At 42.8% G+C, this 16,505-nt stretch overlaps 1 protein-coding gene across 1 annotated transcript in view; it reads left to right on the plus strand.

The window, feature by feature from the left end:
* Positions 1-16,505, plus strand: part of JAZF1 (JAZF zinc finger 1) — a 331,623-nt gene that overhangs the window by 259,714 nt on the left and 55,404 nt on the right. The window lies entirely within an intron of this gene.

Consider the following 16,505-nt stretch of genomic DNA (forward strand, 5'->3'; position numbering starts at 1 on the left):
TCAGCATTCCATACACGATCAGTTTGTGAGCTCTGGCTTTTTCAGGCCTTATTAAATTTTCTAGGCTTTACTACATAAGTGTGTTCTGGCCTGTACCACTGAATGAAGGGCCTGTCATAAGGCAGACAATTACAGGAAATACAGCCTGTGGATGAGTGAGTAGTAGGAGTCTGTGGTATAAGGTCCCGCCAGTCCTTATCATTGCAGATTCACTGAATTCTCCTACAAGCTAAGATTTCTTTGTAGACTTGACTCAAAGAATCAAAACCTGTGACACAGGGGTCATATATAGAACATAACTGCTGTGAATAACTAAAGAAGCAACTATAATTCTATTTCCCGAGTAAGAAAAAGAACTCCCTTAGTCCCCTTTACATTTAATGAACTCTTTTTTTTTCCCCCTGAATCAGTAGCTAACATGCAGTTTGAGACGCAGGCTACAGACCACCTTTTGGGTGTAACTAATGACATGTTGGTATGTTTTATGAACTCCTTTAAAAATAAGCAAAGCAGTACTGATTCACCAGAGAATTCCAGTTCCAGAGGGTGCAGAGTGGTATCCAAGGCTCTTCCGTCCCTCCCCTGGCCCACCTCTCTCGCGCTCGCTCACTCGAACCCACAAGCATACGTGTGCACGTACACACACACACTTGAAACTCTCTTAAGGAGCATGTGAAGTACAGGAAAAATAGGTTTGAGGCCAAATAGTTCTAAATGTGAACTGAAATTTCAGTTAAATTCCAGTTTGTTTCATGATCACATCCTCTCTCACAAGAACCCTAGAATTTACTAGATAATATTTCACTGGTATCTTGAATCAGTCGATAAATCAAGTCCATCATATTTCAGATTTAATAGCTGCCTTATTAACCAAAATTGAGTATTAATAATAAAGTCAACATATTTACTGCCCTTTTCAGTGGGATGGCTTTCATTATTCATTACTCAATTACTTTTGCAGTAAAAAGAAATGAGTTATGATTTGTTTTGGATGAGCATGTTATTAAATTAATGGCTTGTTTCAAATGTTTTCACCTAAATGCTGTAGTTGAGAAACATTAGTAAAACTTTGCACTTCACCTTCTCCAGGATAGTCAACCTGTTCTAATCAAAACATTTAAACTCCGTTTTAATTCCTCTACGATAGTGTTGTGTTGTTACATGATACCTGGAATATAAAATTTTTAAAAAGTCGCTGTGATCGAATTATGCATCTCAATTAATTAGGCAGTAACCCATGAAAGATCTATTGTTACCAGCGGGTGAAAACTAGTTTGCTATTTAATGACCCACACTGAAGTCAGGCTGAGCTAAGCTGAAAGAAGCAGTCGTTAACCACAGGAAGGATGAATTTTGAGAATTATAATTACCATATTAAATGGAATTTGGTGGTTTATTACAACCCCCTTTTGAAATGTAGCATTATAAGGGATTCCTGCCCTCACCAAGGCAGGAAGCTTGATATCCTCCCCAGTTTATTTTATAACTACTCAATAAAATCTGGGCGAAATTAGCTGTTACCAGTAATTAATGACCAGTTTAATAAAAAAGAAGGGAGTCTAGCAGATGGTGATTATTTTTTTAATAGGGCCTGCTTGAAGGAACCATCCTGATAGTAAACTCTTAACGGTAATTTGTAGCTAAAATGGCCGGCGGTTGGCATCTTATTGGTTACCAAGGCGAAGTCTAATCCTTGCTTAAGAGCTGGGGCTCATTTATTCACTAGCTAAAATTCTTTACTTAAAGTCAGTGGTGCTCTGGTTACTACTACAAGTGAAATGGGTTCCATCAGCACACCAGAGGGGGAGATTCTAAAAGAGGAGCCCTGTGTGTGTCTTGGGAAATTCAGATGCTCGTTTTCTGTGGGCACTTTGAGCATGAGATGGAGTCATGGCTGAACAGACGTATAAGGCACTAAAAGAACCCTGCGTGGAAATAAAGTTAATGTCATCCAGCCCATCTGGGGAACCGGGTAAGAATGGCGAGGTCAACGTTGGCCACACGCCCCTCTTCTCTTTGGGTGAGCAGTAGGATTTTCCATTTTTAGCAAGGGATGGGCGGGCTGCTCTCCTTCTGGCAGTCCTGCTTGAACACGTGAGAGCCAGAAATCCAGTCCGGAGAGAAAAGGTACACAGAATTCCTGCAGGATAAACAGCAGGAGTTGCAGGTGACGCCCACACGCAGCTTTTACTATCCAGGGCCCCGGCCCAGACAGACACAGTGCTCTCCTGCCTTTTTAAGCCTCACCCTATTGCTGACATTCTCCTTGAAGTCTGCTTTAGGATCGTCTGTGCTCCCCTCAGACTCCTCCTACCAGAGAGGGGACAGCCTCCGAGAGCAGGGACCTGGCTCCCTCCTCTCCGTGTCTCCCTTAGCCCAGTTATCTCCATAAACCTCTTGTTAAATGGAATCACAGGGCATGTAGTCCTGTGCTCAGTGGATGGAAATGTGGGGAGCGATCCCTTACATATTTTCAGAACATTCCCATTTGTGGGGATTTTCAGGAACATTCATTCAACCCACATAGTACCTGTGTAACACTCCAGCTTGTGTTCGCTCCATTCCAGCCTCTGTGCTATGTCCCTGGCCTTGTTTTGCCTTCTTCTTCTGCCCTTATCATTCATTCTATTTTATTGTACCTCAAGTATCCTGGAAAGCCACTTTTGGTGGAAATAAATGAGTACATAAAACTCCTCCCATTTTACAGATAAGAAAACTGAGGCCCGGAGGAATTTAAAATTTGATCATTGGCATATAATTAGCATGTGGGAGAGCTGGACACAGATCTTGCCTGTAGTTCCCACCTCCTTTTTCCTGCACCACAATCCCTGCTGAGTAACAACCTCACTAAGAGTGAATGAGAGAAACGAAACTGCGGTTCTACTGAAAGCAGCTAGGTCAGAAAGAAAGGGGCCAGAGTAGCTCTTTGCTTGCATGTAAGAGGAACAGGCATCTGGACGGCTTCCCACAGGTGGGCTGGGATTCCTTCTTCTGGAAATTTCATTCAGGCAAGAAACGGAGGGGAAAGAGGGATTTGAACTGAGCTCTGACCCAGCCTGAAAGCCTGTTTCCATCCTTAGTACAGTAAGCGTGCTCACCAACCCCACCCCTGCAGTATCTGCAGTGTGGGGGAAGGGGGGGGGGGACGGACCGCGGGTTGCCCAGGCCTGCCCCCACCCCAGCTCTCTTCACAAGGGAAGTCTCTACCTTCACTCTCTACTCTGCCTGTCCTTAGGAAAAAACACCTTGGGGCACCTGGGTGGCTCAGTCGGTTGAGTGTCCGGCTTCGACTCAGGTCATGATCTCATAGTTTGTGAGTTTGAGCCTCATGTCTGGCTGTGTGCTGACAGCTCAGAGCCTGGAGTCTGCTTCGGATTCTGTGTCTCCCTCTCTCTCTGACCCTCCCCTGCTAATGCTTGGTCTCTCAAAAATAAATAAGCATTTAAAACAAAACAAAACCAAAAAACCCTTCTCGCCCATCCTACCTATCAACAGTACGGCCTCCTTCTAGTTTTTGGGTTTTTCTTTCTTCTTCTTCTTCTTTTTTTTTTTATTTTTTTTTTTTACCTTAATAATGCACTGCATTGTTGTGGTGGAAAATGTAACACAAAAAAGATCAGAAAAAGCCAATTTGGTTACTTAAAAAAAAAAGTCATACAGACTATTCTGTAATGACCTCCCTTTGGTCCCATTAGACCTGATGAAGCACATTCTCCAGGACCCTCAGGAGGTGAATTAACTCTTTCAAAGGCACGGGGGTTCCATTCGGTGAATTACCCACTAAACGGCTCCCAGGTATCCTGAAAGATATAACGTCTCCCTGCAAATCCCTCATGTTCTCCCAGGGAGCAATGCCAACACAGAGAAAGTGTGGTTAATTGCACAAATGGGATGAAAGCCGGCTGTATGTAAATTCAGCACCATGATCGCAAATACTGTCTGCCACCATCAGGAGTGAGGAGGGGAGACGGGGAGCTCCATCTTGGCAGCCTCCAGTCTTTTCCCCATATTAATAGGCAGTGCTGGCCCTCTGCTTGCACACTTTATGCATTTTAGCTCCCAGAATTCCTCTCTCCAAATTCTGCATTGTGCATTTTAGGGCCACTTGCACTGCGAGTTGTCACTAAAGCCCTGTTGTAAATTATATAGGAAAAAAGTTGGAGATATTTTAATGGGCTTTTCAGAACTCCACATTTCAAGGCTTTTGTTTTAACTCTATCCTAAAAGTGAGCAGGCTCGTTTATCACCTTGCTCCTGGCTAATGCCTTTCTCACTACCCTCCTCCCTCCCTCTCTGCATCACCCACCTCCATTCACTGGGTGGGTGAGAGATTCCCTTTTGAAGTCAGTGGGAGTTCCAGACTCTACTATTCTGTAGGATGAGGAGTAAGCAGTAAACGGGCCCAACGTTTTTCTTATCCTCTCCGAGGGAAAACAGTTTCACCAAACTAAAATTCCTTACCATGAAGGCTTCATGAGCCGTCTCTTCGCTCCCAATAAGGAAAAGGATTAGGCATTTTCTCTGAGCGGCTTTGGTTACACAGCAAGAAATACAGGATCAGATAACTTCATCAAGAGTCCCCCAGGCAATTGAAAGAGGGGAGTTTAGCAAAAATTGTCATAAAGTACCCTTCACAGCAGGGACCTGCGTCAGAGTTTTTATTTCAGCAAGTTTTGGGGATCTCCTAATTTAAGGAGGTTTGTGTTCATTTTGAAACTGAATCTGAACCGCTTCCTGCACATTGCGTCAAAGCCACGTGAGGCAGTGCCCTGTGCTCATGTTTTACCGCACATCGTGTTCCCTGTTCTGAGCTGGAAGGTATACATACCATGCCTTTCAGAGAGAGAACATTTTTGCGCAAAATAATAGAATGAATAAACAAATGTATCTTTTCATTTAAAAAATGCAGGTCTTCAACCTTACTACATCTGTCCCCCATCTAAAAAGGTAAGAAGAGAAATTAAGCATCAAGCCCGAAAAAGGTGTAAGAATTCTGTTCCTCAGTAGCTCTGGGAGCTCCTGTTCCTCCTACTGTCTAAAATATTGGGCATTTCCCTCCATATTCTCTTCTTGACCCTGGGCCCTCTGCTCCCTACATCGTCTCCGAGTAGACGACTCCTGATCTCGATTGCTGAGCGATCTGCTTACATCCCTTGGGTGTCCCACCACCATTTCCTATCTGGCGTATCCAGAACTGACCTCAATCCGCTATAGCAACACTGTAGAACTGTCCGTGATGATGGGAAGGTTCTCTTTCAGTGTTATGCAATATGGCGACCACTAGGCACATTGGCTATTTACATTGAAATTCATCAAGATTCAATAAAATTGGAAATAACAGTTGCTCAGTTTCACTAACCACATTTCAAGTGTTCAGTAGCCCCATTCGGCTGATGGCTGTTGGATTGGACATCATATGTCTTTAGCATTTTTGTTTGTTATCTGTCCTATAGCCATTTTATTAGCTGTGGGTCCTGGGGCAAACTATCAAATGTCTCTGAGGCTCAACTTTATCATCTGTAAATTGGGACAGATATGGGTGTCTGTCTGGCTCAGTCATTAGAGCATGTGAGTCTTGGTCTTGGTGTTGTGAGTTCAAGCTCCACATTGGGCACAGAGATTACTTAGGGAGGGAGGGAGGGAGGAAGGAAGGAAAGATAGAAGGAAGGAAGGAGGGAAAAGAGGACTGATCACCCCTGATAGCTTTGTCATGAGGATTCAAGAATAACTAGATGCTGTCACAGGACATCTAACATAGTATACAATGAAAAGCCCTTTATTTTGCATCATAGATCCTTCTCTCCCTTCCCCTCTCTAGTATTAATTTCCAAACATCCATCTGGAGCTTAGGTAACAGGGACACTCATGAGAGCCATTTTAAGGATGAGTCGGTTTACACATTTTAGGAACACCTTAATATATATACATACTTGGTTTATGAACCAAATACCCATGATTCTGTGAAGATTCTGTGAAGAAGAGTTCATACAGGAGTGGTCCACAGGATCTAACAAGATTCTCCTAGGTTGCTCAGAATTATTTTGATCAGCTTTGTTTTCCAGGGCATGTGGACAGGAGGAAAATCCTCAGGAGGCCAGTGTCTGTAGGAGGGTTGAGAGGTGTCTCCTGAATGAAAATGCCCATTGCTTCAGTAGACACAACCGTGGGAGAGCAGCTTGGTTTCCAGGTGTGAACCTGGTGACACCGCTCCCTGGCATCAGGAAGGGCCTGGGTGTTGGGTCCAGGGGTGTCCAGGGCCTTCAGTGCCTCAGTGGGAAGCCCTCTGGCATGGACCAGTCTTGCACACACTCAACAAGTTTAAAAAAGGGGGTTGCATGGTTTATATCCTGGCTGCAATCCATTAAAGCTTTAATTACACTAATTAGGGATTTGGGATAATCAGGTTGGCCTGCTCAGAATGAGGGCCTGTACTCTTTGTAAGAAAAGGTTTGGGAAATAAACCAGCAGGATAAACAGGATTGTGGGGGCACATGTATTTCTGGGAACCGGCCAGTGCTAAGGATTAGTGCGTGCTTTTGGCATGCAAATGAAGGCCTTTCATTGTAAATCAGCAGAGGGGTTGGGGGGCCCCCCTCCAAGAAACACTTCATTAGCAGTTAAATACAGTGACATTCTTGAAAGTTTAAACACACACACAAACACACATGAATTTTTTCCCCCAAATAACCTGTAAATTCCCCATTTGGGGTGGAACTTGTGGAGGAAAGGTGCCTAGGGGATCTTGTAAAATACAAATTCATCTCAAAGCAATATTGAATAGCAGTGCTGTATCATTCTCCACACACAAACACACATGCACACCGTTTAAGGGATACTAGAAATCCCAGTATGATAGTCAAGGTGGCACACCATGTGACACCATATGATGGCATCCCCATAGATGAAAAATTACTGGTGACTCCTCCCTGTTTCCAAACAATGCTAATCTACCGACTGCTACTCTGTATGTAAGTGAGTCACATATATGCAAAAATACATTTCAGTCAGCAGTGGGCCTTATAATTGTATTCATGAAAATATGCAGTTATCCGAATGTGTGCTAAACATGCGTGCCTTACTTTGCAGACAGCTCTTGTCTTGGACATAGCTTTCTCTCTCAGGTACTTTTTTTTAGGCTTTATTTATTGAAGTCATCTCTATACCCAGTGTGGGGCTCAAACTTACGACCCTAAGATCAAGAGTCACATGCTTTTCCAACTGAGCCAACCAGGCACTCCACTCTTAGATATGCTTGTTGCTTGCCATCTTTGCTCCCTGATTCCCTGAGAATGGAGACAGTATGATCCAAATGAATTAGGATATGCCTAGGCTGGGATATTAGTTAATGTATGTAGGGGATTAGTGTATATAGAGGGAAATGTAGAATCAGAGACGGCACAAACCATCATTTTACGCATTACCTTCATCGGGATCGCAGCCACGTCAAGCCCGGTGATGAAGTTTCTAAGGCGATGCAAAGCAGCACAAGGAAGAGGGCTCTGATCAATTAGCGATGCCTCTCGTGGGCAGAATTGGTTATAAATGGCACCAGAGGCATGTTACATGCTATCCCAGGCATAAGCAAATCCTGCTCATTTGAGATCCCCTCTGACCTTGGGAGTCCTCTCATATCTCCCCTTTCTCAATCCACCATCCTCTGGTGCTGGAGTCCTTTGTTGTCAGCCAATGTTGACTGTTGACTGTCACCTGCTTAGAAGAGCTCACCCAAGGGGAAGGTCATGGCAGCAACAGAGAAGTACTTCTCTCTAGAAATGGAGACTTTTGATCCCAGACTTAACGTGTCTATCTAAGCCCATCTGTGGACTACATAGCTCCCCCTTCCCTTGCAAAATGTCCTCTTAGGAGGGATTATCCAGTTAAAGAAGTGTTACATTTGGAAACAATTTCTCATCATACCTGGGTGAGGGACAAGTGCTTAGGGCCAACACCCAGGGGCATACCAAGACTCTTGAGTAGCCTCCTGATATATGTTGAGTATTACTTTCCATGCATGTATCTAATGAGATCTTGACAGTAATTCCCATGGGGTAGGTGTTAGGGTTACTCTGTTGTCCAAAGTAGGATCCCAAAACTAGAGACTGTAAATACTTTGCTCCCATTCGAATACCCAGTAAATCAGATTAGGAGTTTGGCTCCAGACCCTAGACTTTCAACCACTAGGCTGTGTTCACAACCGTTAGTGATACTGGAACTATAAATCCAGAGACCCTAAATCAAGTTTTTTTTTCTTGAGTTTTGAAACTTCTCCCTGCTTATGGAGAGAATTATGTATCCTCTCATTAGCAATTTACATGGAAACCTCAACTCATTTAATTTACTACTAGAAGAGGCAAAACAAAACAACACAAAACAAACAAAACCTCCAAAGCTGTTTGTAGTTTTGTGCCCCCAAAGCTCATAAAATGTAAAACCATGTGTAAGAAACAGCCATAGTTATTCCCAATTCGATGAAGGTGGAAGAGAGAGAGAAGGGATGACAGAGATAGGCTGCCCAGAGATGGATATTCCAGTTGGCCTCCAAACCAAAGATTTGTGGATGTCGTTTTCCGAAGTGGTTTTTATTCTTGGCGTTGACGATGAAAAAGACCATGGCTTACTCTCTTCAGGCTAAAGTAAATCAAAATTAATTGCTTCACTGATAATTTATGCTGACCTGTGGCTTAAAATAGTGGTTGCTGGAACCAGAAGTAGAGCTTTCATTAAGATAGATGGACTTTATTACTCCTTCCTTGTGAGAACATACCCAATATTTATTGGGAATGTACAAAGTAACGGTGTGCAGGAATGGGGTTTGTGCAGTAGTACTGTTATTCTCCCTCAGTACATGAATTTCATTTGAGTGCTAAAATTCCAAAAGAGATTATTAGCTAAAAAAAAGGAAAAGAAATTCTGAAGTACTATTCGCAGAACTGCTGCTAGTCTTTGAATGAGGCTGTTCATGAAGATGTGTCCACTGGTATATGGTCTTCAAATGCGAAGGGTGAGCTGGCCCAGGGAGCAGGGGGCCTCCCGTACCCCACGGTCCCTCTGTGTGCCCTGCCAAATGAGGACACCCATCGGTTCGCCTTTCTCCCAGCTCTTGGAGTAACTACTGGGTTTGGGTCTCTTCCCTTTGGCTTCTTTCATTGTGCTTAGCATACTGCTTATGATTCCTCCCAAATGTAAGAGTTTCATTTCATCCACATTCCTTGAGGTGGAGTTTTTAGCAATGGCAGTGATAGAAAATAAAGTTGGATATTATTAATAACTTCTATCCAGAGAATAATTATAAATAGTATAAACAGTACAATGTACAGGTGATGTAATTATAAGCTAATGATAAAATTAAATTTAGTATTATATATTCTCTGACTCAAAAGTTTTTAGGCATATCTTTTTCTGTGTTTTATTGTTATCATGATCTCAGAATAAAAAAACAGTCTTTCTAGAGGCATCTGGGTGGCTCAGTTAGTTAAGTGTCCAGCTTCAGCTCAGGTCATGATCTCGTGTTCATGAATTCAAGCCCCGCTCTGTGCTGACAGCTCAGAGCCTGGAGCCTGCTTCGGATTCTGTGTCTCCCTCTCTGTCTCTCTCTGACCGTCCCCTGCTTATGTTCTGTCTGTCTCACAATTAAATAAACATTAAAAAAATATCTTTCTCAAGAAAGGATGATTTTACTTGAAGATTATGTCCTTCCCCTACTTTATGTTAAAATGATATTTTCCTTTCAACAAGAGGCCAATGATGGTGTGCCTTATCTACCATCTACCATCATTACTGTAAAAGTTGGCAAACCAATGTGAGTTATTCAATATTTTTTAAAGGTTTACAGGATCTGGGCTAGGTGACACAGAAAAGTAAATTAACTGTAGCTGCCTTTAAAAAATAATAATAAAATGATTGTCAGGAGAATAGACTTTTTTAAATATGTTTGTTTTTGAGTTAGTAATCTCTACACCCAACAAGGGCCTCAAACTCAAGATGCCGAGATCAAGAGCCCCATGTCCTTCCCACTGCGCCAGCCAGCTGTCCCAAGAGTAGATTGTTTTTCATCATCTCTTTTATTTTTTCCTTACTCCCCTCTCTCTTTTCCTCGCACTGTCTCCAAAAACAAAGTGAAAGTTTAAAATGAGCTACATGATCTGATAGGAAATTTGCTTGCCTTCAATATCAATTTATTTTATGCAGATTAGACCAGAGCTCCTCAAAGTCCAGGAATTATATCCTGTATGTGTCAGATATAAACTAAAAGGAAAAATAGAAAAGTCTTACTTAATGCAATAAATCTGTCAGCTTGGTTTGGTCCCCAAGAACAAAATCTGACTCATTGGCTGTGCACTTCACAGATTACACCCACACCCGTGTGAATATCAGATGAAAATCACACACGAGAAAACCCTTGCAAGTTCCACTCTAAACTGATCTGATTGGACGGCATGGGTTTTTTCCTGGTGCTTTTAGTTTCCTTAGTTAGCATTACATTTTTAATAGCAGCATGTTAAAAAAGGCTCAGGATTCTGGTGACATTGCAAAAATGTTAATGAAGCATCACAATCCACCCCATCAGCTTCAGATGGCAAAGTCAAAAGTAGCTCTGGGAGGAGAAGTGAAGCGCATGCTTATTTGAAACATTAGAAACTTTCTGAAATTAGCATTACTTGGGGGTCTAAATTTTGTCTACTTTTGTCTCCTGAAAAGAACAACATTTATTTATTAAGTTCTCACCTGGAAAGACCCCTCTGTTTATAAAGGGGCCTGGACAAGGGATTACTCCACTTGTTGCTTCAAGGTTATGTTTCACTGCCCAGCTGTTTCAAACAAGTACTCCTTCACCTGCACTGCGGCTTTAAGTTGCTGCTAAAACGTGAAGACCTGCCTCATGAATTTATTAGCAGATGCATATTCTGAAAGCCATTGTTACTTTGAGACCTAGACCGGCAGCCAGATGTTCTGACACGTGGGCCACACATAATCGTGTGCTGAAATGTACCCAGTATTCCCATGGTCATTTCCCACAGACCCTATTCGAATGTCCGGTGGGTTGTTTGACTTCTTTACTGGCTCTCTGTTAATTTGTGTCCTGGATTGCATGTAGCAGTAATCAGAGAAGAGAAAAATCAGTAATGTACAAGTTGGACTCTCCACTGGAAAGATCAATTGTGTCCTCATCAGGTCAGAAATCCCATTGTCTGGAGCCATCAGTTCCCAGATTTGGGAGTGCTTGGAATCTCATGGTCTATCGCCAGCTCCCAGCAGCTTTCTTCAAAGACTTTCTAGGTTTCAGAAATTTGTTTTCACTGGAAAATGGCAATGCCCAAGAAGCCACTGAAAAAAGCAGAAGAAAGCTTTGGACTTCCAGTGAAGTAGCTGGATGTGATGCTTTGTACAGAGGGTATGGTTGTGGACCAGCATAACTTTGTAAATCTCCCGAAGCGAGGGCAGGCTCCGACTCCATAGAAAAATGTCTTTCTGGGGCACCTGGGTGGCTCACTCAGTTAAGGGTCTGACTCTTCGTTTCAGTTCAGGTTATGATCTCTCAGTTCATGAAGTCAAGCCTCTCATTGGGTTCCATGCTGTCAGTGCAGAGCCTGCTTGGGAGTCTCTCTCCCTCTCTTTCTCAAAATAAATAAATTAAAAAAAAAAAAAAAGAGAGAGGCACCTGGGTGGCTCAGTTGGTTGGGTGTCCGACTTCTGCTCGTGAGCTTGAGCCCCACATTGGGCTCTGTGCTGACAGCCTGGAGCCTGCTTTGGATTCACTCTCTGTCTGTCTGTCTCTCAAATATAAAATAAGATATAAAAATGTTTTTTAATAGAATTTTTAAAAAAGAGATGTCTTTCTGGCAGCTCTGTAGATGGTTTCCTGTTGCTCTCCCTGCTAGAAAGGATTTCTGCAGGTCATTTCTTGTCAAGAAAACAAGGCAGAAAAGTAAAGAGGAAGTATATAGGTTTACAGATAGCTCCCTTCCCCCAGCATGTTGTCCCTCAGGAGAAGAACTTTCTGTTTGATTCTAGCTACTGTAACTGTCTTCTCAAATATACCTGTGATTGCAACAGTAGTGTGACAAACATGTGCGCAGTCCATAAGCATGGCTCTTTGGTTTCTGAATCAGCAGAATTGATGGAAGTGCTTATCCTTTTATTCAGTAATTCAGCTCAGAAGTGACCAGTTGCTCACCTCAGTGTCAGACAGGAAAGATATATGAATTAGAATTTCCAGAACAAATCTCGTTCATATCCATTATGCACCAGGAACTTGAAATTTAGCAAGGTCAAGGGTCAGTCCCCGTTCCAAGTGCTTTAGGTTTATTAACTCACTTAATCTTCACAGCAACACTGTAAGGCAGGCCGTTATTACCTGTCACTGTTTATAGATGAGAGAACTTGGAGCACAGAGAGGTAACCTGCCCAAGGTCACACAGCTGGAGAGCATAGGGGAGAGATTAGAATCTAAATGGTCCACCTCCAAAGCCCACCACCCTCTTAACTGCCACACTAATATTTTCAAATTCAGGCCATGACCCGTTTGTAGGTCAAGAAATCAGTGTGATGGTCATGACCAGGATATTTTGTTAAAATGAAATAGAATAGAAAACTGTCAGGGGTGCCCCTGGGTGGCTCAGTCGGTTGAGTGTCCAACTCTTTCCCGATCTCAGCCCAGGTCTCGATTTCAGAGTCATGAATGAGTTCAAGCCCCGAGTTGGGCTCTGCACTAGGTGTGAAGCCTACTTGGGGGGAAAAAAAAAAGGAATAGAAAAACATCAGGGTATATTATACCTCGTAAGGATTGTTTTGTGACATTTTTGTTTCAGACAAGTGACATAAAAATTCTTTGTGTCCAGATATGTTTTGTAATTCATCTAATTTCAGAAAGGTAATATGGTACAAATACTGCATATTACATAACACTCCCTGAAGGGTCTGGGGCAGACCTTATAATCAAATACATTAATATTTGTACAGTGATGTATATGACTATTCATACTAAATACCATAAATAGTGTAAGTAGCTTTTAAGCAGTTAGTTCAGGGTTTGTCTCCCAATGAATTTTGGTGCCAAACTTGTAAAAACAAATTTCCCACTTCTCAGAGCTTTGCATATTTCAGAATTGCTGATCGCAGACCTAATTATACGTATGTGCACAGGCCCCCAGTATGAGATATGTCTTGTATCGGGCTGCCGTAAAAACATTTGGAAAACACTGCACAGTGCTGTTGCTAAAATCACGGACTGTTGGAGCTGGGAAGGAACTTAGGGGTGATATAGTACATACATTCATAAAACCAGAGCGCTTCAATTTTAGCAAGTAGGCAAACCAAGTCCAGAACACAGAGCATTGGGACTTCCGGAGGCCACCTGCTTCTTTGCCCCAGAACAAGCCTCCTGACGCACAGCTCAGGCCTCTGGACCACACGCCCTCTCCAGAGTCTTATAATAACAGCCACACCACACCATGCATCTCATAGTTTGGATTCTTTTCAAGGTTTTCCGATAGAGGCTCCAGTTTCGAGTGGTCACTTCCATCCCTGGGTTCTCCAGAGCCGGGGAGAAAGCCATGTGGTTTTTTCCCCCAGCAGGACACTTAGGCTCAGGTGTTTGGCCATAGAGTAGGTAGCAGTGGGGTTTCTGCCCAGGTTCCAGTGAAATCTGTAAATTTCCTGAGTTTGTGGTTGAAACTGGTCTCCCTGGACCAGCAGTTTGACATTTTCCCCCTGTGGTGTTATATTCATGTTTCCACATTTAACATGTCAGACTGAATGAACGTTGTGGTCAAAGGATTTAAAAGATTTATAATGGAGTCTTGAAAATTTACTTAAGGAATATGTACTTCCCCGAGCAGTAACAAATATTACTACAAATGACCATGTTAAATTAAAGTAACTTAGGCATTTCTGATTTGTAGGAAAGTTAAAATTAATCTTATGCCAGTTTCGGTTTCAAAATGAAAACATGGCTCTGGCTGGCCACAGATTTCCAGGCTGTTAGTCAACAGTGAATGAACTCTCAGGTGACTATGTTTTTTCTTTAAGAAATATTTCGTTTTCTCTATGTGTAGAAAGGCAATACTTGAAGGAAAATACCCTTGAAAATCAACCATACTTGTATTTGGAAACTTCCAGAGTTCTGGTAATGAGCTGAGTGGTGAGCCTATGGACTGTCATTTTATTACTATTCTTTAAACTGTGCATGTAAATATGAATACTCATTTGTGTGTGTGTATTTAAGTAAGATGTCTTTTTATAATTTTTAACAAGAAAGACAGCCTTTCTTATATATATTCTTCATACCTTCTGTGACTGACCCCATGAGTGAGTAGGCAAGGAGCCCTCTTCAAATGCTCTTTTCTACACTAAAAAGAAAATAAATAATGACAAAGAGTTCTGAAAAGTTTTTTTTTAAGTTTTTTTTATGGAGTTTTTTTGTTTTGTTTTTTTTTATTTTTCAGAGACAGAAAGAGACAGCACAAGCAGGGGAGGGTCGGGGGGTGGTGGGGCGGGGAGGGATACAGAATCTGAAGACAGGCTCCAGGCTCTGAACTAGCTGTCAGCACAGAACCCAACATGGGGCTCGAACCCACGAACCGTGAGATCATGATCTGAGCTGAAGCCGGACACTCAACCTACTGAGCCACCCAGGCGCCCCTTATTTATTTATTTTGAAAGAGAGAGGGAGAAAGAGAGAATCCTCAGCAGGCTATGCAGTGTCAGCACAGAGCCCAACAGGGGCTCGAATTTACAAACCGTGAGATCATGACCTGAGGTAAAAATCAAGAGTTGGACACTTTACTAACTCAACCATCCAGGTGCCCCGCTGATAAATTTTTAATAACTGACTTTTAGAGAGGAAAAAAAAATCCCTGATTGGTAACATTTCCCCATTTCCATGGTGTAAATACTCCTAGAATGGACAGTTTTAAGCTGATGACATGATGTCATTGAACAGAATTGGGACGAGGTATATGGGCGCACCATTACCATTATATAGAAATTATAGCAGACAGGATATTAATGTAAATAACCCGTGACATAGATAATAGTAATATGGAAAAAATAATTAATAACTGATAAGAATATACCTGTTTAATTATATGTTCATATAATCTAATGTTTAATAACAGGTATGTTTAACAGCTGGCTCACAAAAATCCTTGAACGTTTAATAATCCGCTCTTACAAGCCTGTGTGAGCCCACAATAGCACACAACTTCTACAAGACTAGAACAGTTCCCACTGCAAAGCAGAAAGAATTCGAGGAAATGGACACAGCCAGGCTTCCCCACATCACAGCTCGGTGAGGTTACAAATCCAGGGTCCCCGGGAGCCGAGGAGCCCCACACAGCAGAGCTGGCCTTCTATTCTCCCACTTCCAACACGTAACCCCTCAGTGGGATTCCCTCTGCATTTCCCCAAGCCCTGAGCACTGGTTCCTTAAGCCCTTTCAACTTTGAAGACAGGAATCTGAAATAAGACCAGAAAGCTCAGAGCTCTTTGAAATGCCCATAGCAGCCCTGAGGCTGAATTTCTCTGATGCCAGTTCTGCCCCTTGCCAGCAAAGTGACTTAAACAGGCCACTACACCTCAGTTCCCAGTTAATGTGAAAAATGAGGGAGTCAGACTAGGCAATCTGTCTTAATCTAGATCTCTTCCAGCTCGAAGCCCCCCATGTCAGGAGCTGTTACTGGAGGCTTCAGAAAAGGTGTCCCATTATGTCAAAACCCATTGAGGAAAATTCACCAGACCACAGGGTGATATGACTTCCCAAGCTGGAACTCCCTACCAGCAATGAGAATACAGGGGAACATTTCAAAGATGGACCATAGAAAGATCTGGGCTGTGGTCCTTCAAGCACTTGTCAGAGTGCAGCTGCCTTCAAAGGTGGGAAGTGGATTTGTCTGGCTTTCTGGTCAAAGCCTAGCTACTTGAGTCTTCAGCCCCTGGCTGTATTCACAGCCTTCCTCTGCCATATCAGGTTCTTTATAAACTCATCTCCCTGAGTGATTCCTTGGCTTTGGGAATCTGCCCATCTTTTGATAAGCGGCCATCTTGGTGGGACATTGCTTTAAAACTTTAGGTTTTCATAGGTCTCAAAAAGTAGGTGAAGTCATGATTGATGAGAGAGAAGCAGTGCAATATTGCCAGTGAGAAACTGGTGAATTGTAACCAGTGCTCCCAAGGCATTTGTACACCCGTGTGCGCGCGTGTGTTGTCACCGGGAATAAATCCCACGGCTGTGTATCTTGATACCACAGGGTTGCCGTGATTTATGAGCCTAGCTGCAAGCAAGTTCACAACCACCAATCCAAGGGGGGAGGGAGAGGAAGACTGGCAGAAATGCTTTATGGGTTTCATGTTTAATGCTTTGAACACGATGTCTCGTTCTCACTTCTAGAAAGCACTTAGCAGGAATAAGCCGAAAATAGATTGCTGTCCATCGCTGACCAAACTCGGGTGGGGGTGGGGGTGGGGGGGTGTGTCTGTTGTGGTTTTTTATGGTTGCTGTTTCATTT

The sequence above is a fragment of the Suricata suricatta genome, chromosome 2, assembly GCF_006229205.1.
Source record: "Suricata suricatta isolate VVHF042 chromosome 2, meerkat_22Aug2017_6uvM2_HiC, whole genome shotgun sequence".
Taxonomy (NCBI): Eukaryota; Metazoa; Chordata; class Mammalia; order Carnivora; family Herpestidae; genus Suricata; species Suricata suricatta.